The sequence below is a fragment of the Gossypium hirsutum genome, chromosome A05 (assembly GCF_007990345.1).
Source record: "Gossypium hirsutum isolate 1008001.06 chromosome A05, Gossypium_hirsutum_v2.1, whole genome shotgun sequence".
Taxonomy (NCBI): domain Eukaryota; kingdom Viridiplantae; phylum Streptophyta; class Magnoliopsida; order Malvales; family Malvaceae; genus Gossypium; species Gossypium hirsutum.
This window is the reverse complement of record NC_053428.1, coordinates 60,646,933-60,653,115: the sequence shown is the minus strand read 5'-3', so window position 1 is coordinate 60,653,115 and position 6,183 is coordinate 60,646,933.

Here is a 6,183-nt window from a genome sequence, read left to right as displayed (position 1 = left end):
CCCATTTTGCCGTGACTTGAGAAAGGAAGAAGAAAGGAGTTCTCTTGCTTCATGTTCGGCTTGGAGGAGGTTTGGAAGAGGTAAGTACCTTGCAATTCTTGGAAAATTATGTATAAAGAAGGTGGTTAGTTCAAGTTCTAATCATTCAATGGCTTGTTTATTTTGTTAAGTTCGATTTCAAGGTTTGATCAAATTATGGTTATATTTGACATGGTTGGTTTATTTTGTTATGCTTGTTATATGATAGGTATGATTTGTGTTTTGGTGATGTGTTTGTGATGTTGATTATATGATTCGAAAATGAGATATGTTAATGATGAAATATAATCGGCCATGGAAGTAGCTCATTTTGAGAGTATGATTTGTGGTATATTTTTTTGTGGTTGATTATAAAATTTGGCTTAAGTGAGGTAATTGGTAAAAGATGTGTTTATGATATAATACATATGCTTTCATAAGCTAAGTTATGTATATGTGATATCTTGCATATTGGTTGTTAAGGTAAGGTTTGAGATATTAACGTATGAATATGTTTTGTATACTATTTGATGTTCATTTAGGTACGGTTATAAATGATGCAATTAGTTTTGATTTAAATTGTGAAATTGGTTGAATTATTAAAGAATAAATTTTATGACCGAATATATGGTTAAAAGGTTGGCCATGCATATGTATTTTGGAAATGGTAAAGTGTTGTATATTTATATTTGGCTATCAACTGGTAAAATATGTTTTTACATGCCTATGATATGTTTTGTTTGTGGTTCGGCAACTAATGGTTAAGTTGTTAAGTTACATGCTTGAGTTTAAAATGTGCCTTATATGTGGTTTATGAATTTGGTAAATGGTAGATTGATATTTCGGATATTTCATTAGTCAAGTGATATTGAAACTATGGTATGATTTGATTCAGCACTTATGTGTAAAATTGGTAGTTATTAATTTGGTAAAATGTGCAAAATTTGGTAAGACCAAATTTTATACTTAAGCTTAAGTGAAGTTGTTAATGCTGTATATATATCAACGATTAATAAATCATGTGGTTTGGCTTGACTTAGTAAATAGTGAAGAAATGCATATTTATACATAGTGTTTATGAAAAGTAGTTTTATAAACGTGATATGAGTATTTTGTTTGTAAATGAGTAGTAAATATGTTAAGAATGGTTCTAAAATGTATATGGATGCCGTGTGATTGTGTTTGATTGGGAAGTAAATTGTTTGATTTAGCTCAAGAGCTTAGAGCATCAAAGTCGGATAAGGGAAAAGAGAAAGTAAACGAATAGCCGTGGATATCTAGTCGTTGATCACTTCCGAGGTAAGTTTTAAGTGATTAAACGTTGAGTAAATTCAATCATAATAGGACATAATGAGTTGATTTAATAAGATATGATGTGGCCATGATATGTTTTAAACTCAAATGGTGAGTTCATAAGTGTTTGGACATGGAAATTTAAGAGCAAATTGTAATATTTTGCTTAGGACAGCAGCAGTAACGTGATTTTACAAAATCACCATAAATTGATGGTGTGGAATTATAGGCTGAATAAAATATGTAATCAAAGCTTAATTAGTCTAGTTTCTTATAAAAGAGACCGTGTGAGCAAAGAAATTTCCTATAAAGAGATATTTAAAGTTGAGTGAGAAGGTGTCAGAATGACTCCGAAATCCCCTGTTCAGTTTTTAGAAAATCATTATAATTTATACAAAAATGGTTATAAGAGAAAATTTATATGCTTAGACTCCTTAATGAGTCTAGTTTCTAATGAAACCAAATAGAACACATTTTGAATTCTGTATAATGAGAAATTTGATTCGTAGTGAAGAGTGGTCAGATTAGTCAAATAGTGAAACACGGGAAACTTTAAGAAAAATATGGTATTGATTGGCCAAACCTAAAATTCTGAAAACTTTATGGATGGAAGATATATGAGTCTATATTCAGGGAAAATTAACGGCAATTGATTTTGAGTTTTGTAGCTCCAATTATAAATAATTTAACGATTGTTGCTCAGGAAAAACAGCTTGTGGAGAATTTGTGGTTATGTTGTAAACATGGATAAAACTTATTTTAGTTGCTCATAAGCTATTGATTAAACCCATACGTGAATTCTAAATTGTGATATTGTAAAATGATATATGAGTGTTAGATGGATCTTTGATATTAAAATTTGTGAAATTGTAAGATTATAAGTATTTGAATATGAAATGATAGTATGGCTTGAAATTGAATTATTCATTGGAAAATGATAGATGTAGATTCAGCCAAGACAAAGTGAAAGTATATGTGGTATGTGAAGTATATTTGGATAATTGTGATGTGAATACATGAAAATTTATATTTTGATTTAGGATTTTATGTGATGGATGTGAACATGCCTTTGTGTGATAAGACCGAATGGCCAATGTGATGAATGTGAACATGTATATATGTGATAAGGCCGAATGGCCAATGTAATGAATGTGAACATGTATATATGTGATAAGGCCGAATGGTCAATGTGATGAATGTGAACATGCATATGTGTGATAAAGCTGAATGGCCAATGTGAAGAATATGAACATGCATATATGTGATAAGGCCGAATGGCCAATGTGATAAATGTGAACATGCATACATGTGATAAGGCAGAATGGCCAATGTGATAAACGTGGATGTGTATACATGTGGGAAAGCTGAATGGTTAATGTGAAATGTGTATGAGATGGATATGTGGTAAAGCCAAATGGCTAATGTGAGACATGTATGAGATGTGTATATATATATTGTGGCCAAATGACAAACGGCGGAAGGTGTGTTTTATTAGATATTTGATGAGGTAAATGAATTACAAATATGATAGTCGATGTGAATGTTGTAACATGTATGGAACTCTATGATGTCAACTCGGGATTAAAGACCGGAAGACCATATGTGGTGACTATGTCTGGGTTAAGACCCGCTGACTTCGTGTGGAGATTTCATCTGAGCTAAAGGTCTCGCCGATATTCCGAGTAGTGTTTAAAGCTATAAGACTTCGCAATAAGAATTGCTTATAAATATATTCAATGCGAAAGGTTAAACAGGTATGTACTCCAAGTTTATACGTGAGCAATCTATGAGACTATTCTTATGATTATGTGACATCGGATCAGTGTGAGAGGTTATGTGAAATTATACAATATAAATATGTCACATGAGCCCACTTTTATGTGAAAGTTTATCTGCCTATTGTATATGATGAGATGTGCATATTCGGTAAAGGGATAGTATGCCCGAAGGAAGAGTGAAATAAAAATACGAACAACTATGTTATAATTTAATTATTATCTGTTGACACTGCTTAAAACTTACTAAGCATTGTAATGCTTACTCCGTTTACTTTGTTTCCTCTGTTTTATAGATCTCATTTGGAAGCTACAGGCTCGGGGATCGTCAGCAACTAGTCACACTATCACTATCCACTGCTTGTTACCGTTATGTTTTGAATTATTTTATGGCATGTATAGAATAGACTAGTGGCGGAAGAATATTTTGGTTAATGTATATAAGCCATGCGAAAATGGCATCTTTTGAATGTTTACTTAGAGAAGTTTAAATTTTATCCCTGGCTGCGCTTAGTACTTATTTAAATGAATGATCTTTATTTCAAGAAAAAGTTCAAAATTTTACGGTTCTGACATGAGTTATAAGTCCGGTAATGCCCCTTACCTATTCCGGCGACGGTTACGGGATAGGGGTGTTATATTTTATTGGTATCAGAGCTACGGTTTAGTCGATTCTAGGACTAACGTAGCACGCGTGAGTCTATTTATACATGCCATAAAGTGATAAACTGATAGTGTGATGATTTTTGACTATTAAAGTGTGTTTGTTGCATTGTAATGAATTTTGATCCCGATCGAGCTGTAGCAAGCTTCTGACTATGAGAATTTGCGTTATAACTTCACTTGGATATGCTTAAATTATTAAGTTGATCAGGTACGTATCATGTACTCGTATTTGAATTTTGATTTGGATTGAATTATAAGGGTATAAGTGATGCAATTTTGAAAGAGTGTTACGACTATAAATGTGATCTTTGTATGTGGCTATGGAACTGAAAGTTGAATGGTCGATAAGCATGTTGTGTTTGTATTCAAGTAATGTAAATGATATACTAATGTGTATTGTTATATATGTATATGTACATGAGAATTGAGAGATATATAGCCGGGCTAAGTTTCGAAGAGCATTCGTGCTAATGATGTATCCGGGCTAAGTTTCAAAGAGCATTTGTGCTAGTAATGTATCCGAGCTAAGTTCCGAAGAGCATTCGTGCTAGTAATGTATCCGGGCTAAGTCCCAAAGAGCATTCGTGCTAGTGATGTATCCGGGCTAAGTTCCGAAGAGCATTCGTGCTAGTAATGTATCCGGGCTAAGTTCCGAAGAGCATTCGTGCTAGTAATGTATCCGGGCTAAGTTTCGAAGAGCATTCGTGCTAGTAATGTATCCGGGCTAAGTTCCGAAGAGCATTCGTGCTAGTGATATATCCAGGCTAAACCTCGAAGGTATTCATGCTGGAGTTATGAGGCACTGTGTGTGCAAGTTCTTCAACTGAGCACTATGTGTACGATATTGGTAATTGAGGCACTATGTGTGCGAGTTCTTTAATCGAGCGCTATGTGTGCGAAATCAGTCAGTGGGCACTGTGTATACGAAGTGTGTTTCATGTATGACCTCGTGTGAAACGATGGCATTCATTTGTAATAGTAAGTAAGACCTAAAGAGAAAATTCGTTAAACGGACTAAACACTGGTGAACTAATTAGAGTCGGAGATTATACAACATTGTGCTAAATTGGTAATGAAATAAGTTCGAGACGTTAAATTGACAAGGTACGTGATATATATATACATTACAAATATGAGATTCTCGGTATATGCAGTTATATGTGCTATTGTGAATAAACACTATTTTGTTAATCATGTTCAAGAAATTATTTTGACTAAGTTTCGACATTTGAAAGTTGGTAAGAATTTCTTATGAATGGTGATAATTTTGGATATTTGAGTTATTCAGGCCTTGTGCCTAGTAAATTTGGGACCGGTGAAGTGTATAATAGGCTAATAGCCTAATTAGTTGATGGCTATCGAGTCCATTCGGACTTTGGGTTAAGTAGGCTAGAACCTGTGTGTGGGGTTTGAGCCTATACCTAGTGGGTTCAGACCGATGAGTAAATTGTGTTATACCTATGTGTGTTATTACCGAAATGAAAAGTAAGTGAGTAAGTGTCAATTTTGTGGATCTCTGTGAATTATTATGATCAAACTAAGAAAGTTTTGTTAGTTAAAGCACTGAAGCGTGATTTCGGAGTTGAGGAAACTAGGTGGGATCTAGAGAACTCAATGAGAGAAAGTTACCCTATCCTATTTGCCGGTAAGATTTTCGGGGACGAAAATCCCTAAAGGGGGGAAGAGTTGTGACACCCCTAATGTGACCCTAGTCGGGAAGTGGTTTCGGGACCACAAAACCGAGTCATAAAAATAATTAACCGTCATATTTGATGCTTATTATATGTATATATGCATGTGTGAAAATTTCATATTTGAATTTTGTTAATTGTAAGTGAATTTTATTAAATAGGACTTATGTGAGAAAGTTTAGAAATGTGCTAGGCAAATGTAAAGTGGCTAATGCATGTTATAAAAATGAAGGGTTTGCATGTCAAATTACCCAAAATTTGAGCTAGTGGCCGGCCATGCTATGGGGTAAAACATATTATAAACCTTTTGTGTTAATATGTTGTGGGAAGAATAATAAAAAAATGAGGGGAGTGGGAGGAGAAACCAAAGTTGTTTCATCCTTGCTCCCCCATTTTGCCGTGACTTGAGGAAGGAAGAAGAGAGGAGTTCTCTTGCTTCATGTTCGGCTTGGAGGAGGTTTGGAAGAGGTAAGTACCTTGAAATTCTTGGAAAATTATGTATAAAGAAGGTGGTTAGTTCAAGTTCTAATCATCCAATGGCTTGTTTATTTTGTTAAGTTCGGTTTCAAGGTTTGATCAAATTATGGTTATATTTGACATGGTTGGTTTATTTTGTTATGCTTGTTATATGATAGGTATGATTTGTGTTTTGGTGATGTGTTTGTGATGTTGATTATATGATTCGAAAATGAGATAAGTTAATGATGAAATATAATCGGCCATGGAAGTAGCTCATTTTG